Source organism: Polypterus senegalus, chromosome 2 (assembly GCF_016835505.1).
Source record: "Polypterus senegalus isolate Bchr_013 chromosome 2, ASM1683550v1, whole genome shotgun sequence".
NCBI classification, from domain to species: Eukaryota; Metazoa; Chordata; class Cladistia; order Polypteriformes; family Polypteridae; genus Polypterus; species Polypterus senegalus.
Window position 1 is genome coordinate 309,486,255 of NC_053155.1, and position 19,174 is coordinate 309,505,428.

Here is a 19,174-nt window from a genome sequence, read left to right on the forward strand (position 1 = left end):
GACGACAAACTGTAACAAGAATGTAAGTTTAATGTCACTGTCCTATGTACAAGAAATCATTTTATGAATTCAATCACATATGCCGGCCAAAGTTGGCACACAGGGGCTAGTCAGCATTTAGAAACCACTAGTCAAGCAGTTTGGAGAAGGAAGAGGACAACTGAGAAAATAGGCAATGTAATATTCTTGTATTTTAGAGATGAAATTGAATCCTTTCCTTGTTTAGAAACCAAAGAAGGGCCTACACGTGGAGAAGACAGCATAAATATGTGGACAAGCAGCCAAACGCTTCGAAGCCAATGCACGGACAAATGGGTGATATCGTCATTTGTCTCGAAAAGCCTTCCAGCGCAGCGATGAAAAATGGCAGACTTTAAAGATCAAGATCCCACCTTGATATTGTCATGCTATCATGGCTTCCAATCTGTAATTCCACATAAATCGTCAGTAAAGAAAGCTGTTATTTTCTCTTATGTGATTTGTACCGCCATATCACTATGGGAGGGATATCGCCGTTTATTATCATATCTCTATATTTTTCGGTTACTTAAAATGCCGCAATTATAAAAGAACTTATTCCAATTAGGGAGCTCTATCGCTCCCTAAAGGAAACACAAACCAAAGAAGTTCTCTAGTGCAAACACTGCATTGGCCTTCTTGAAAGGGAACTGAAAAAGAGTTCAAAATTTTTGAGGTGTAATATGTTTTGTCATCTGTTTTGTCTTTGTTTTGTCCCCTTTTGTATTCTTTAATACATAGCCTTTGTCAGAATGCCTCAAATCTCACACTTTAATCTGTTTATAAGGTATTGTACTTTATAACTTCTCCCCACCTTCCCTTCTACATTTATAACCTCAGGCAATTACATAGAGTAAAAGACAAGCAGGAGTTAAGTTACACTTTAAATAATGTATTATTGATAATATTCATAAATAATAACAATAAGCAAAGTACAAGTGAATATTGGCGACCATACAACCTGATAAATGCTGAGCTTCAGGTGGCACACGGATCTGTTAGTTACTTAAAATGTCTTCTAGTTAAGGCACCATTGTTGCTCAGCTCCCTTCAGAACAGGCCGCATGCCTGTCTCAATATGGTTGCCGAGCTGTGCTCTTAATTGTGTTGTCCTTTTCAGTCCATGGCGTGTGAGATGCTCCTTCATGATGATGGTGTAAGAGAGAGAGAGGAGTAAAGCAAGCTAATTTATAGACTCTCTGTCCAAACCCTACAGCAAATAGGGTGTCACCGTACTTAATGGCTTCTGATTTAAAGAAACAAACTGGCAACTTTAGACCAATAGAATTCTGGTGTGACACAATGGGCTTCACACCTGCCCCAAACCCGAAACCATTTATTAAGGTGTAGCTTGCCAGCTGACGGTTGATTGAGAGAGTCCTGCAGAGAATCGCTTGCCAAACTGGTTTCAGGCACTTCCCTCAATCCTGTCATAAAATTACAAAGACTTAGTCCAAAATCCTTTGGGGGGTTCTTAACCATCAAACCACTGCTGTTCTTATCAATAATGTAACACTAATATTACATTACTTTGTCTAAGTTGTCTTTGTGGAGTCAATGGAGGCTCTGATCAGGACGCTCAAGAGACTGAGTGAGGAGTCTGAGTGTCTGGGCTTGTGAGTGTCCTGATAAAAACCAAGATCAGGCCTTTAATGACCTCTTGGGCACGGCCATCAGCAGTGTGTCTGTCTGCGGAGAGAGTGTCGACCTCATCGAGAGGTTTACTCACCTCGGCAGTGACATTCCTGTCTCTGGTGACTCTTCTTATGAAGTCAGTAGACGGATTGGGAGAGCATGGAGGGTCATGAGGTTACTGGAAAGGGGTGTGTGGCGCTCCCGATATCTATGCAAAAGGATGAAGGTCCAAGTCTTTAGAGTCCTGGTGCTTCCTGTCTTCAATCAATCAATCAACATTTATTTATATAGCACATATTCATACAAAAAAATGTAGCTCAAAGTGCTTTACAAAATGAATAGAAAAATAGAAGACACAATAAAAAATAAACATAGGCCAACATTAATTAACATAGAATAAGTAAGGTCCGATGGCCAGGGTGGACAGAAAAAACAAAACAAAAAAAACTCCAAAGGCTGGAGAAAAAAAAAAAAATCTGTAGGGGTTCCAGACCACGAGACTGCCCAGTCCCCTCTGGGCAATCTACCTAAAATAAGTCAAACAGTCCTCTTTGTATTTAGAGTTTTCATGGAAGGACCTGATGATGATGGTCATGTAGACTTCTGGCTTTCAGTCCATCAATGTTGGAGCATCATGATGCTTTGAGTAGGTGGTGGTGGCACAGGCCGCCACCACAAAGAAACCGGAAAAAGAAACAGAAGAGAGAGTTGGGGTCTTGCTCTATGGTTGTGAGACATGGATGCTATCCAGTGACCTGAGATGAAGACTGGACTCCTTTGGTACTGTGTCTCTTCAGAGAATCCTTGGGTACTGTTAGTTTGACTTTGTGTTGCTAATGGAGTCCTGAATGAGGCACATTACCTGCATTGTGAGTGAGCGTCAGTTACAGCACTACAGCCATGCGGCTCATTTCCCAGAGGGTGATCCGGCTCATGAGATCCTCATTGTTGGGGACCTGAGTGGCTGGACCTGGCCAAGGGGTCGCCCATGTAACACCTGTCTGCGGCAGATAGAGGGTCATTTCCGGAGGGTAGGACTTGACCGCGTGTCTGCCCGGGGGGTTGCAAACCAGGATCCCGAGTTGTTTCGCCGTGTAGTGGGTGCGGCAACGCACTGTACCAGTGCATGCTCCCCAATTTGACTTGACTTGACTTGTCTAAGTTACGAGGGACGTCCAAAAGGTTTCTGCACTTCTTTTTTAAATCTATTAATTAAGAATTTCAAAAATAAATGCCATCATTTTTCTACATAGTCACCTTCCTTTGCGATGTAATTTTCCCCGTCATATTACGCTCTCAGACATGACCAATTACAACTCCTCCTGCCTTCACTGTTTCCAATGAAAATGTAAAAGTGTGGAGACTTTTTGAACGTCCCTTATACAGATATCAACTTATATACAAAATTTCACACCACAACATCACGTCAATGCACATTATAACAACATCTCGTTAATATGAATTACGATATGCGTAAGTCGTCATTTAGTGGGCGATTGAGGGTGTCGCCATTTCCCAGTTTCTCTGAAATGTTGCATACGTATGGGTCAGTGTTGCCACAAAAATACACACGTCTCCACCCATCAGGTTATCTTTTATAAATCCCGATGTTTGCGTGAGAAGTTGCATACGCACATTTCAACCCTCTTTTTGTGCGTACACGAGTTTATAAAGGAAACCAAGACGAGCCCTGGTAAAATGCTAAACGGTTGACGTCTTAACTGAGTGACTCACAAAAATTTCCTTTGCTTTCCATTCCCTTTTGACATGTGAAACGTTCAATGACCGTTTACTTTGCCGCACTTTTCTTTTGTTCATTTTTAGAGTAGCCATTAACCTCCCACAGACGGCGACAACTCAAAGAAACATAAGAATGCAGGCAGCTGGCTGAAGTGGCAGTCAGGCTGGACAATTTCTTCATAATATTTTGGCCTGTTTCCTTTGTGACATTTTCTGTTAGAGTTTTAAAAGTCTTTTTTTGCCATTGCTTATGCACATTCTATTTGACAATGTTAAAGTGTACTTTTGTTGTGATAGTAACGTCCTTGTCGCACCTGTTGATCTTGGTGTCCGCGTTCTTCGCGGGCACTGCCTTTACGTATGTTTTTTGCAAGGCCATGACCTTGTTGTTGACAGTTGCTATGCTCCAGTGCTACCAAGTGATCAGGCTTCATTCATTCATTTCTCATAACCTCACAGGTACTGGCACAGCTCTTTTTATTTTTCGCCAAGCTAGAAGATTTATTTTATATTTAGTTATTCTGGTATACGGTATATTTGGGGTGGCACGGTGGTGCAGTGGTAGCGCTGCTGCCTCGCAGTAAGGAGATCTGGGTTTGCTTCCTGGGTCCTCCCTGCATGGAGTTTGCATGTTCTCCCCTGCCTTGCACACTATGTTGGCTGGGATTGGGTCCAGCAGACCCCTATGACGCTATAGTTAGGATATAGCGGGTTGGAAAATGGATGGATGGTATATATTTGAAAGGGTGGGGGGAGCTGTTATCTTATATATTGTATAAATGTCTATGTGTGGAAGTGTGTGTGTCTGTCTGTCCCGCCCAGACGTGAGAGGTGAAGTCGGGCTAAGGGGGCTAAATCCACCTCCGCCTCCGAGGATATGTAAGTAAGGCGAGCACGTCAGCAAAACAAAACCTCTGAAGAGAGAGTCCTTCACTTAGCCACTATTACAAAAGCATAGTGAGCACATCGGCAAAACAATATCCCTTTTATTTTTTCTCCCACTGCTAATGCACAGGCGGGGCGAGCACGTCGGAAAATGAAACCTCCTAGGAAAGAGACGCCCACAGTAGTTCCTTTCAATTACATGACATCTCTACACCTTAATTTTTTTCGGAAGATTTAGTTTCTAGGACTCCGGACTGTTGTCTTATATACTGTATAAACGTCTGTGCGTGGAAGTGTGTGTGTCTGTCTGTCTCGCCCAGAAGTGAGAGGTGGAGTCGGGCTACGGGCTCCACCTCCGAGGATACGCAAGTGAGGTGAGCACATCGGCAAAAACGAAACCTCTGAAGAAAGACAGTCGCTTAGCCACTAATGCACAAGCGATGCAAGCACGTCGGGAAAATAAAAACCTCGTAGGAGGGAGACACCCAGAGTAGTTCCTTTCAATTACGTGACATCTCTCAATTTCAATAGTTTCAAAGACCCCTGGCTTTTTACAGCACGGGCTTACACAGCTAGTTTGTTATAATACTCATTTACAGTATTTATCAAACATCTATAAAAGTAAAATTTCCCCCCTGTGCTATCTATCTAAACCTGTCCATCTGTTTAAAGATGGCGATGTCCTTTGTGAAGTTCCCACATATTGGACTTGTTACGCATGCGTGCCTGCGGACCACTCTCTGGGCTCATCTGGGACCTCATGTACAAATGGTGCGTACACACAAAAATGTTGTGTAAGAACGTTTCCACGTTCAAATCGCGATGTATAAAACCTAAACTTGGCGTAAAGCCACGCACATTTCCACAGTAGCTCATACCCTGTCGTACGCAAGTTCGCTGCTCGGTTTTGCAGACTGGCCGCACCTAGCATCAAAGCAGTGCTACTATTCCTGTGTGGTTACACTTTCTCTTTTAGATCCACATCCCTGACACGGCTTTATAAATACATTGAAATTAACTGCGTATTGTTTATTAGTTTAATGCATCTGATTGTAATTAACATGTAACAATATAATGGTCCACAGAATGGTCAAACTATTCTAAATACAATAGATGCTTTAACGTTGTTACTCTCACTGCACCTTCTTCTTCTTCTTTCAGCTGCTCCCATTAGGGGTTGCCACAGCAGATCATCTTTTTCCATATTACTCTCACTGCACCACTCAGAGTATTTATATCACTGTATCTGAGTGTGGAATCACAGCTCTACAGCAGCTGATCGGGAAAACAATTATCGGTATACAGCATCAGGCACACGCTGCCTCAGCCATGCTGTCTATTGAACTGCTCTCATACAGCAAACGCTTCAGAGCCTTTCCTGTACGGACCTCGCAGTTCAGAAACAGTTTCATCCCAAAAACTCTAAATGCACTCAATCAGTCCATCAACTGCTCCTTGTAGAACTGTTTGTACTTCTTAGTACAATCACCTCACTGTAAACTTGCACTACAGTTATAATATTACACAACCTGAGCCACTTTATAAACATTTACATATGATGACGATATCATTTTTAAGATGAAATGCAGCAAAATATGTTTATTATATTATACAGACAAAACTTGAACTTCATTTAAATAATCTATATTGTTAATAATTAAACATATGAGGAAACGGTGCCGCAGCGCTAGCGAGGAGCTGGTACTCCGTTCATGGATTGTTCCTGCATTGCGCTGTATTCTTGCTGTGGCTGGCATGACACTGGAAGGATAAATGGATAGGATAATTAAACAACTACGAAGATATTTCAATGTTCCTTAAAAGTTTTGAAGAATCAGCATTCTAAGCTTACAGATGGCTTAACGTCTATTACAGAGCTGATTGTGTGGTGATTGGGTATTTGGAGAAAGAATAGGAAGGACAGGAAATGAAGGTTAGTACGTTTGAAAGAGACAGTACTCCTGCAATAAATTATTTCATCAAAGGTTGGACACGGCGCAGCAAGCATCTTGCGTGAGACATGAACAATCACTGCGCCACCGTGTTCCCATGTTTAATAACATGCCTATCATCATGAAAATGATATCAAGTATACATCTCTGCATTTTAATTATTCAGAGAGCTGTAATATCACAAATGTAATGGATTCTGTGTTCTGTCAGAAGAAGAGAGCCGGTTTAAGAAGCACGTAGTGATTCACACACACAGAGCACATAGAAGAACAAATACAAAACAAAGCATTTAATGTGCTACTTTAGTTATAATGGGATTTGAGAAACTAATAAGTTAAACAATTTTAAGATGAAGTTTATGATGTTCTATTTTAATGACAAAATAAACTAAGTGAAGTGGAAATTTCGAGATTAAAGTTGACATTTCGAGCTTTTTTCCCCACTGTGTGCCTATTTTTTTTTTCTCTGTACCCTAATAAGCTTTCATATGACACTCAGTCGGTGGGCTATGACTCACCTTTTCACGTTGACTTTTATATATAACAACTTCTTTTTAATTTCGGACTCTGCAATTTTGTGAACTTGAGCTTTCGAGTTTCTCAGACACGCTATGTCACTCGACCAACTTCCTTTTGTTGTTTATACCACTGTTTAAACAAACAAATAATACGTTTTTCCTTGCCTCCACATGGTATTCACTGAAATTCTTCTATTTTCCCTCGTGCTTTTGCCATTGCCTTTTAACAGAACACTGAGCTTAAGGGCTATTTATGTTGATTTGCATATTCAAAGAGGCATAATTTTGGGAGGAGTTGGGGCAGGACAGCAGGGATTTATGGAGCAGAAGAACGTAGAAGCTGGCGTTCATACAGATTTAGGCATCTGGATTTTTTTGTGCATACGCACATTTCCGCTTTTGTCCGTATGCCATGTTATAGTGTGAATTCTACGCACAGCATTATGCATGAGGCCCCTAAAGTATGTCAAGTGGGGCTGCTGATGCTAACTTTCTCCTCTCTTGTTCCTTCAGCAGCACAGAGAAGACGCCCAGTGAGGGCACGTGACTCCATCGCCCTTCTGGTACCCCCCGGATGGCGTGTTGAGTCTTCTACCTAACTTACCGTAGGATGGAGGTTCTTCCATGCTTTCCAGTCCTTCACAGCCTGACGGTAACTTTGCTTAGCGAAGTTTCTTTTGTATTGGCCTGTACAGCGACCCTTATTGTCATTGACTTTGACACGATTCTCATTGGAATTAAAGGCGGATGACCAGAGTTGGCAACTCAACATTTTCCAGTGGTGACGTGCGGGTCATTTCTCGACTCAACCAATTTTCTTGTGTACTTCTTACATCAAGAGATAGGCAAAAATTCTATACGTCCAGGAACTGAGTATTTTTGACCTACAGTTTTCTTTTTTTGAATAGTGTTTTGTAATTTTGCGTTTTGTCTTATGTTTTCCAGTTCTTTTTTGCATTGCGCCCTATCATCATAACCTATCATCTATGGGGGACTAGCAAAAGCTTTAGATTCATCACAAATTTCAATCTCCGGTTTTCGATGGATTTCCACGTTTTAGGGTCCCCTGATATCGAAAACATTGTTATCTCAATGATGGGTGTGTGTCTGCCTGTGTGTCACAGTTCCTTGAGGGCAGTCTTGAGCTAAAACGGCTGGACGGAAAAATATCAAACTCGAAACGTTAGCCTGTTATGAGATGACGAGGTGCAGATTAGTTTTTGAGCCAAATCGTGCAAGAGAAAGAGACCCTATAGAGGAACCGTCAAATACTGTAATTCTGTGATTTATTATGAATTCTTCTCATCTGTTGCTATCATACTGACCTATTTTATGATCACAAAGATCAGAATCACAGTGGTAAATAATTACTGAAATATTATAAAATAGTTTGAGTAATTTGGTTCCTGGGGCGCAAACCCTAGTGATGCTCATGTCCGAATTTTTGTTTTTCTTGGGCACAGCCATCAGCAGTGTTTCTGTCTGCGGAGAGAGTGTCGCCCTTGTCGAGAGGTTTACTTACCTTGGCAGTGACATTCATGTCTCTGGTGACTCTTCCTATGAAGCCAGTAGACAGACTGGGAGAGCATGGGGGGTCATGAGGTCGCTGGAAAGGGGTGTGTGGCGTTCCTGATATCTATGAAAAAGAATGAAGGTCCAAGTCTTTGGAGTCCTAGTGCTCCCTGTTTGTGAGACATGGACGTTATCCAGTGACCTGAGATGAAGACTGGACTCCTTCAGTACTGTGTCTCTCCAGAAAATCCTTGGGTACCATTGGTTTGACTTTGTGTTGCTCATGGAGTCCCGAATGAGTCACATTACCTGCATTTAGTCAGTTATGGCACTACGGCTATGCGCCACATTTCCCCAAGGGTGATCCAACTCGTAAGATCCTCATTGTCACCCACGTAACACCTGACTGCGGCAGATAGAGAGTCATTTCCGGAGGGTGGGACTGGACTGCGTGTCTGCCTGGGGGGTTTCAAACCGGCATCCAGAGCTGTATTGTCGTGTGGAGGGTGCGGCAACGCACTGTACCAGTGCAGCTCCCCAACTTGACTTGACTTGACTTGACGTCTGCCTGTTAAAAGACTGCTGTTTTGCCTCTCCCTTTTTAAGGCTTCAAGGCTGGTTGAAGTTTTCACAAGACTCATAAATACAAAATGAAGGCTTTTCAGAAAGACATTTTAGGTTGTTTTTAGTTTTCAAAGTTTAATTGTTAAAATAAAAGCTTGACTCCTATGCTGTGTTTTGGACCAGCTCTAACACTTGTCATGCATGGGCATCGGAGGACTCCCTCACCAGCTCTGGCGAGGATGGTAGTAACCTCAAAGCAGGGTGCCACCATCGAGAGACACGTGGAGAGAGCAAACCAGATGAACAACTTCTTTAACAGGTTTGACCACCCTAACCCACTCTCACATCGGAGTACTGCACCCTCCACCCATCCTTCTGCTGATACCAGCATAAGAGAGACATCCCCACCCACAATTACAGCAGCCCAGGTGAGCAGAGATCTGAGGAGACTTCGTTCCAGCAAAGCAGCGGGTCCAGATGGAGTATCGCCATGACTGCTGAAGGCCTGTGCGTTGGAACTGGGGAGTCCTCTACAGCGCATCTTCAACCTGAGCCTGGAACAGGGGAGAGTCCCGAGGCTTTGGAAAACATCTTGTATCACCCCAGTACCAAAGGTATCACGTCCTAGTGTGCGGAATGACTTCCGGCCTGTCGCTCTGACGTCACATTTGATGAAGACCATGGAGCGGCTGCTGCTTCACCACTTGAGGCCACAGGTCCACCACCCCTCAACCCTCTGCAGTTTGCATACCAGGAGAAGGTGGGACCGGATGATGCCATCATCTATATGCTACATTGATCCCTCTCCCACTTGGACAGAGGCAGTGGTGCTGTAAGATTTATGTTTCTGGACTTCTCTAGCGCCTTCAACACCATCCAACCTCTGCTCCTTAGAGACAAGCTGACTGAGATGGGAGTAGATTCATACCTGGTAGCATGGATCGTGGACTATCTTACAGACAGACCTCAGTATGTGCGTCTTGGGAACTGCAGGTCTGACATTGTGGTCAGCAGCACAGGAGCGCCGCAGGGGTCTTTACTTTCTCCGGTCCTGTTCAGCCAACATTCCTCAGACTTCCAATACAACTCGGAGTCCTGCCACGTGCAAAAGTTTACTGACAACACTGCTATCGTGGGCTGCAACAGGAGTGGGCAGGAGGAGGACTATATGAACCTAATGAAGGACTTTGTTAAATGGTGCGACTCAAACCACCAACACCTGAACACCAGCAAAACCAAGGAGCAGGTGGTGGATTTTAGGAGGACCAGGCCTCACATGGCCCCCGTGATCATCAGAGGTGACTGTGTGCAGAGGGTGCAGACCTATAAATAACTGGGAGTGCAGCTGGATGATAAATTGGACTGGACTGCCAATACTGATGCTCTGTGCAAGAGAGGACAGAGCCAACTATACTTCATTAGAAGGCTGGTGTCCTTCAACATCTGCAATAAGATGCTGCAGATATTCTATCAGACGGTTGTGACGAGCGCCCTCTTCTACACGGTGGTGTGCTGGGGAGCAGGACGCCTCACGCCTGGACAAACTGGTGAGGAAGGCAGGCTCTATTGTAGGCACGGAGCTGGACAGTTTGACATCCATGGCAGAGCAACGGGCACTGAGCAGGATCCTGTCAATCATGGAGAATCCACTGCATCCACTGAACAGGATCATCTCCATACAGAGGAGTAGCTTCAGCGACAGACTGCTGTCACCATCCTGCTCACTGACAGACTGAGGAGACCCCACACTATGCGACTTTTCAATTCCACCCGGGGGGTAAACGTTAACATTATACAAAGTTATTGTCTGTTATACCTGCATTGTTATCACTCTTTAATTTAATATTGTTTATTATCATCAGTATGCTGCTGTTGGAGTATGGGAATTTCCCCTTGGGATTAATAAAGTATCTATCTATCTATCTATCTATCTATCTATCTATCTATCTATCTATCTATCTATCTATCTATCTATCTATCTATCTATCTATCTATCTATCAGCACTAGAAAAAGTCCAGAGAAGAGCGACTAGGCTGATTCCAGGGCTACAGGAGATGAGCTATGAGGAGCCTTTACAGTTTAAGCAAAAGAAGTTTAAGAGGAGACCTGACTTAAGTGTCTAAAATTATGAAGTGAATTAGTCCAGTGGATCGAGACGGTGACTTTAAAATGAGTTCATCAAGAACACTGGGACACAGTTGGTTACTTGTGAAGGGCAAATTTCACATAAACATTAAGAAGTTTTTCTTTACACTGAGAACCACAGACACTTGAAATAAGTTGCCAAGTGGTGTGGTAGACAGTAAGACTTTAGGAACTTTCAAAGGTCAACTTGATGTTTTTTTAGAGAATAAATTGGATAGGGGGGTGGCACGGTGGAGCAGTGGGTAGCACTGCTGCCTCGCAGTTAGGAGAACCGGGTTCGCTTTCTGGGTCCTCTCTGCATGGAGTTTGCATGTTCTCCCCGTGTCTGCGTGGGTTTCCTCCGGGCACTCCAGTTTCCTCCCATAGTCCAAAGACATGCAGGTTAGGTGCATTGGCGATTCTAAATTGTCCCTAGTGTGTGGGTGGGTGGGTGTGCCCTGCAGTGGGCTGGCACCCTGCCCGGGGTTTGTTTCCTGCCTTGCACCCTGTGTTGGCTGGGATTGGCACCATCAGACCCCCGTGACCCTGCAGTTAGGATATAGCGGGTTGGGTAATGGATGGATGGATAAATTGGATAGGACTGGTGAGCTTTGTTGGGCCGAATGACTTGTTCTCATTTAGATTGTTCTAATGTTCTAATAAGGACTTATAGTCAGATAGACCAGAAGCCAATTAAGAAGGCTACCAGAATGTCAGGTTATATAGCGCCTTGATGTGTGGCGTACAAGTCACAGGAGGTTCTGCTCAAGCTTTATAACACACTGGTGAGGCCTCATCTGGAGTCCCGTATGCAGTTTTGGTCTCCAATCAATCAATCAATCAACATTTATTTATATAGCACATATTCATACAAAAAAATGTAGCTCACAGTGCTTTACAAAATGAATAGAAAAATAGAAGACATAATAAAAAATAAACATAGGTCAACATTAATTAACATAGAATAAGTAAGGCTACATAAAGGACATAGCAGCACTAGAGAAGTTCCAGAGAAGAGCGGCTAGGCTGATTCAGGGCCACAGGGGTTGAATTATGAGGAAAGATTACAGTTTAAGCAAAAGAAGATTAAAAGGAGACATGATTGAAGTGTTAGTGCAGTGGATCGAGACGGTGACTTGAAAAATGAGTTGAATAAGAACGCGGGGACACAGTTGGAAACTTGTTAATGGTAAATTTCACACAAATATCAGGATGTTTTTCTTTGCACAAAGAATGATAGACACTTGGAATAAGCGACCAAGTAGTGTGATGGACAGTAGCACTTTAGGGACCTTTAAACCCCGACGATGTAATTTTAGAAGAATTAAGTGGAGAGGACTGGTGAGCTTCATTAGCCTAAATGGCCTGTTCTCATCCAGATGTTCTCAAAGATTTTTAGAATTCTACACAGGTGTGGTTATGCTTCAAAAGAGCGGACTTGAGTTCCAGGGGCCCTGGCATCAGATGTTGATTCTCCATAAATACTTTGTCTTCCCACAGAGAACCACAGAGCCATGTAATAAATGACCAAGTGTTTCGTTGCACGCGCTACTGATCTTGATCCCCATTTTCTTTTATTTCCAAGTTTTTCATTCTCTGGTAAACACCAACTTGAAGTTTAAAGTGTGAACATTAAAAATGTATTGTTAGCGTGATTTGATGATTCCCTTTGTGACATTTTTTCAACACACTTTAATTATTTACATTAATGCAAACCAAAACTGCACCCAGAACTCCAGATGATGCCTCACCAGTGCGTAATAAAGCTTTGGCAGAACTTCCTGTGACTTTTACTCCACACATCAGGGTGCTATATAACCTTAAAGAAAGAGGGATTCCTACTCCCCTTCCGACTGCTACCCCTAGCTTGAGAACAAACACTTAGGTAAAGCCAACTTATAGAATATAAAGAGCAAACACATCATCATCATACGTCTACTAATGCTACATGTAATAATCATAATCAGAATTATGGGTGGCTAGATGACACAGTGGTTAGCTCTGACATGGCATTGTGGGTTCCAATTCCTAGCCCAGCCACTGTCCGTGTGGAGTCTGTTTGTTCTCCTAGGCTTTCCTCCCACGTCCCCAAATACCTGCTTGTTTAATCTATACTAATGAAAGGCAAAGCCCTCAATGACTGACTGACTGACTGACTCGCTGACTGACTGACTGACTGACTCACTGACTCACTGACTGGCTGACTCACTCACTGACTCACTGACTGACTGACTGACTGACTCACTGACTGACTGACTGACTGACTCACTGACTGACTGACTCACTGACTGACTGACTGACTGACTGACTCACTGACTGACTGACTGACTGACTCACTCACTGACTGACTGACTGACTCACTGACTCACTGACTGACTGACTGACTCACTCACTGACTGACTGACTGACTGACTGACTGACTCACTGACTGACTGACTCACTACTGACTGCTGACTGACTGACTGACTGACTCACTGACTGACTGACTGACTCACTGACTGACTGACTGACTGACTCACTGACTCACTGACTCACTCACTGACTGACTGACTCACTGACTGACTGACTCTTCCCGTGTAGGTAGAAGGCTGAAATTTGGCAGGCTCATTCCTTACAGCTTACTTACGAAAGTCAGGCAGGTTTCATTTTGAAATTCTACGCGTAACGTTCATAACTAGAACCTACTTACGTACATAGAGCACTGAACAAAAAACGCATTACACAATTGAGAAGGCAGCAAAAGAATATGAAGCGAGCGACGCATACAAGCATATTCATAAGTGCAGCTACAAGGTGTAAAGCTTAACCTTAAATTAAGTTCATAGACAGGCTGCCGCTGGCGTTTGTCATGCCTAAGACGAATACGATATCCGCGAGATACAAGTTTAATGAGAGGACGCGGGGTATAAACGAGACTTTGGATCACTTTGTAACGGAGTTAAAATTGCTGGTGAAGGACGGTGCTTATGCAAACAAAGATGAGATGGTCAGGGATAGACTAGTGTTTGGCACAAACTCAGCGAAAGTACGACAGAAACTTTTAAGTGCCGGGTCTGAGCTAACATTAAATAAAGCCGTGGACATCGCAAGATTGCACAAGATAGCACAAGCACAGCTGAGAACCTTCGATGCATGTACTCCGAGCGGCTCACGTGAACTGACTGTGAACGCAGTACACAGAGAACAAGCAAGAGCTCCAAAGAGCGCTGAACAAAAAATGCATTACACGATTGAGAAAGCAGCAAAAGAATATGAAGCGAGTGACGCATACAAACATATTCATAAGTGCAGCTACTGCAGAAACAAAGCACATGGTGGAAAAAATCAATGTCCAGCTAAAGGAAGACAGCGTAAAAAAGGTGGTAAATTGAACCACTTCACTAAAGTTTGCAGGACTGGGAAAGGTAAACCCGTGCATGCAGTGTGTGATGTCTCAGATAAAGAGGAAGACGAGCTGTTTATTGATGCAGTAGGACAGGAACAACCCTCTGAAGTTGAACAAGCCTTTGTAGACATATCAATAGGAAAGCAAGGTGTAAAGCTTAAGTTTAAATTAAGTGCATAGTAAATATTCGCAGGCAAATCCACAACTTAATACCGGGAATGCCTGTTTAACATCTTAGATTCATGAGTAGCGATTTGGGTAGTGAACACTTCGATGAATGAAAACTGTTATCTTTACATCGGTTGACAAACACGTAATATAACTTGAACACAACACATCCTCCAAATACGAACCTGATTGAAAGAAATAATGATAATCCAATCCTTGATGACAGCAACACTCATAACAGTCACAAAACAATTACATTGACAATCATGTTGCTTTATTTTAAAAATGGTTCCTTTTCTTTTTCATAACTTCTTTAACACACTACTTCTCCGCTGTGAAGCCCGGGTATTTTGCTAGTAATAATAATAATTCTTTACGTATATATAGCCCTCATCTCACTACTCAAAGCACTTTACTTAGTAAGTGGGTTGCCACTTCAACCACCACTAATGTGTAGCATCCACCTGAATGATGCGACGGCAGCCATTTTTGCACCAGTACACTCACCATTAGCTGTTACGTGGTGATGGGGTGATAGAAATAGCCAAATAGAGACAGGGGACGATTTTGGGGCCAGAACGATTAAGCCATGGTCAGGGCCGGATTAAGACGAAATTGGGCCTGATGCTGCAGCGTAAAAAAGGCCTATTTTGTCTCAGCATTGGTGCATTCGACACTCACCGTACACGCGCACTCTGACCGACCAAGGAGCCTTAATTGCTTGCGACGCAACCAGCCAGCCTTTATTGAACATGAATAATAATAACGACGTAGTATCGCAACAACTTGAGATTAACATCAACATTCAATAGCAATTAATGCAGAAAACCTAACAATGAAATACACAAAATTTCGCAATTCTCTTACGAAACAGAGTAAGAAAAATGAATTTGCAGAGACATTGGGTCAAAGTGACTCAGTTCAGGCTCTTGAGGGTAAAAATTTGTCCACGATTTGAATTTCATAATAGACCAGAATCCTGTCGAGGATTTTAAAAATTCTAAACATCCAGGCCGGGCCCGCGGGTCGGCTGTTATTTTAAATTTACAGATAACCATTTAAATTGCCATCGATTTTTACTGTACAACTAACTTTCAAGGTGAAAAATTGACTACGTGGCACTTACCGAACAATAATAAAGTGGCAAGAATCCCCAAGATATTGCAAAAAACGCAGCTAAATTACTAAGTAAACTGTTTAACGTAAAATTGATAGCATTAACTTGAAATCTTCGGTTAACAATAAACACACCGACGTTATAGTTACGTCACAGCGCAAGGAACAATAGTAGCTGTAAAATAAGTAACGCTGTGTCTAGGCGTCTGAAAGTCGGACTCCAAATTTCATTCTAAGAATTATTTTGAGGTTAAAATAGCAAAGGAAAACTGTTCAGCTTCCGGAAAATTCTTGTCTGTTTTCATCTGGGCCTATTGCTGCAGCATCAATAGCACCCACCTTAATCAGGCCCTGGTACACATTTTAGCCAGGATACACCCTACACTTTACAAAGGATGCCCAGGGATCTTTTAAGACCAAAGGCAGTCAGGATTTCCAGTTTACATCTCATCCGAAGGATGACAGCATTTTTACACCATAGTGTCCCCCGTCACTGCACTGGGTCATTTGGATCCAGACCACAGAGTAAGCGCCCCCTGCTGGACTTATCAACACCTCTTCCAGCAGCAACCCAAGCTTTCCTAGGTGGTCTCCCATCCAACTACTGACCGGGCCCAAACATGCTTAGCTTCAGATGTCTGACCTCTCCTGAAGTGCATGGCTGCACTTTGTTAGGTAAAGCAGTACTCTGAATTGGGCCAGTGTGACTGATTGCTGCTCCATTCCTTTCACCAGATACTTCCAGGACAGGCTTCATCCTCCCTCAGCCATAAAATGCATTACATATATGGATACTAATAATATAGAATGAAGGTGGCTGGGCTGACACTTCAGGATAGCCTGAGAAGCTCAATGATTTGGGAGACCCTCAGGGTGGCGTTGGATTAAGGGGAGCCAGTTAAAGTGGTCTGCACATGTTATAAGAATGTCCCCTGGGCAAACTGGAGCCCCTCAGGGCACATCTCACTGGCTGGAGACCCAGGACATGGTGGAAGGATTGTATCTCTCTGCTGGCTTGGGAACAACTAGGAATTCCCCAGAAACAGCTGGAATCTGTAGCTGAGGACATGGACGTCTGTTTGGACCTACTTGACCTGCTGGTGCTGTGACCCTCATCAGGGTGAGCGTTTTCAGAACAGACAGGCAGCACTGCTGCTAAACCCTCATGGATCCTTAATCCTGGGTTTGGATACTTTAGCTTTCATCTGGAACTTTCATGGCTTCCTTCTGTCTGTGTGAGTTTTTACCTCCAAACTGTGGCTTTTTTTTTGTATCTCTAAAGACATTCAGATTAGCCAGAGTGTGAGTGAGTGTGTATGTGTGTGAACAGAAGAGGGTCCTCCAATGGACTGGCACTCAGCTCAGTGCTGTATTACTTCCACGTGCCAATTTCTACTAAGATAGATGGTGGATCCTCACAGTTTGGACTGAGAATTTGATATACGTAGGTGACAAATGATGCCAAGTAGGCACCAGCTACCTGAGACCCTAAGTTTGGATGGGCAGTAATGGGTGGCCTACATGCATCACAGCTCCACAGTTCCGCAAAACCTTAGTGTATGAAGTGCCGGTGGAATTTTCATGAACAAAGAATAATAATAATAACAGTAAAACCACTTCATGCATGGTCTCTTATTAATAATAAACCCACTGCAAGCTTGAACAATAACAATTAAATCATTTCATTCCTGGTCCCATTCATAGTAATAATAAGCCAACTGCATGCATGGTAGCTAATAATAATAAAAAAGAAACATGGCACTGCTACTTTACATTTGAAAGGCCAAAGGTTCAGTTGCTTGTATTTTCTCCCCCATCTGCGTGGCGCTCGAGTAACTTCACATCCCAAAGTCGAGCCCATTGCAGTAATTGAGAAACCCAAACTGCACCGTTGTGGGTGGCTGTGAGTATACTGTGAGGTGGACGGCTGTCCAGCCAAGGCTTTATTTCAGCCTCCCACCTAAAGCTCCAGTATCTTCAAAGCCTGTACAAGAAAATGTAGGTTTATAAAATAGGAGGATGAATAAGCAGTACATTTACACCTCCTAAAACCAGCATATTGGTTAGCACTTCTGGCTCACAGATCTGGGATTTCTGGATTCCATTCTCATTACCTGCCTGGAGTCTGCATGTTCTCCATGTGTAAACTTCACTCCAGATTTTCTGTTTTTCCTCCCACATCCTCAGCCGTCTTGCATGTCAGGTGTATTGACAACTGTAAAGTGGCCATGTTGTGAGTGAATGTGCGTGGCTGTCCCATCCACACTTAGTTAATTCCTTGCACCAGATCCTGCTAGAAAAGGCTTCTGCTTCCCATGACCCTGAAACTGCAAGAAGTCCGCTTGAGAAATTTCTATTAAGAAATTATAATAATAAAAATTCACTATTCACATGGCTAACAGTAACAAACATCACAATACCAGGGGCCTCATGTATAAATGGTGCGTACGCACAGAGATGTTGCGTAAGAACTTTTCCACGTTCAAATCGCGATGTATAAAACCTACACTTGGCGTAAAGCCACGCACTTTTCCACGGTACCTCATAGCTTGTCGTACGCAAGTTCTCCGCTCGGTTTTGCAGACTGGCGGCACCCAGCGTCAAAGCAGTGCTACTGTTCTTATGTGATTACTCAACTAACCGCATATTGTTTATTAGTGTAATGCATCTGATTGTAATTAACTCGTAAAAATATAATGGTCCAGGGAACAGCCATAGTATTCCAAATACCATAACTGCTTTAGCGTTGTTACTCTCACTTCTTCTTCTTCTTCTTCTTCTTTCAGCTCCTCCCGTTAGGAGTTGCCACAGCGGATCATCTTTTTCCATATTACTCTCACTACACCACTTGGAGTATTTATATCACTGTATCCGAGTGTGAATCACAGCAGCAGCTGATCGGAAAGAGAATTATCGGTATACAGTACAGCTTTAAGGACACGCTGTCTCAGCCACTGCAAAATGTTTTAAAGCCTTTCCTGTACGGACCTCGCGGTTCAGAAACAGTTTCACCCCAAGAACTATAAGCACACTCAATCAATTGCTCCTTGTAGAACGGTTTGGACTTATAAGTACAATCACCCCACTGTAAACTTGCACTACAGTTATAATATCTCACAACCTGGGCCACTTTATAAAGCGCGTATGATGACAATATCATTTCTAAGGAGAAATGCAGCAAAATATGTTTGTTAAATTATACACATAAAACTTTAACTTCACTTAAATAATCTATATTCTTCACTGGGAGTGTCGTAAGGATAGAATAATTAAACATGTACTACGAAGATATTTCAATGTTCTTTAAACGTTTTGAAGAATCGGCGCTAAGCTTACAGATGGCTTAACTTCTATTACAGAGCTGATTGTGTGGCGATCGGTTACTTGGGGAAAGAAAAGCAAGGACTGCAGTGACGGCTACGCCAATATATATTGAATATAAAACAGAAAGAGAAAATAACAACACAGCTAAAAACGCAGCGACAAATTTCGACAAAAGTTAAATGCTTGTCATGAGTACGAGGCTCATGAAACACATGTTTAATAATGTGCTTTAG

General features: G+C 43.0%; 1 long non-coding RNA gene across 4 annotated transcripts in view; it reads right to left on the minus strand.

Moving 5' to 3' along the window:
• LOC120524058 overlaps positions 1-19,174 on the minus strand; it is a 156,968-nt gene that overhangs the window by 19,063 nt on the left and 118,731 nt on the right. The window contains exon 1 of one of the 4 annotated variants that reach the window (XR_005632738.1): positions 17,391-17,576. The exons of the other annotated variants lie outside the window; for them this stretch is intronic. This is a non-coding gene — a long non-coding RNA (uncharacterized LOC120524058). Of the gene's footprint in view, positions 1-17,390; positions 17,577-19,174 lie in introns of those variants that run through there. 4 annotated transcript variants of the gene reach the window in all.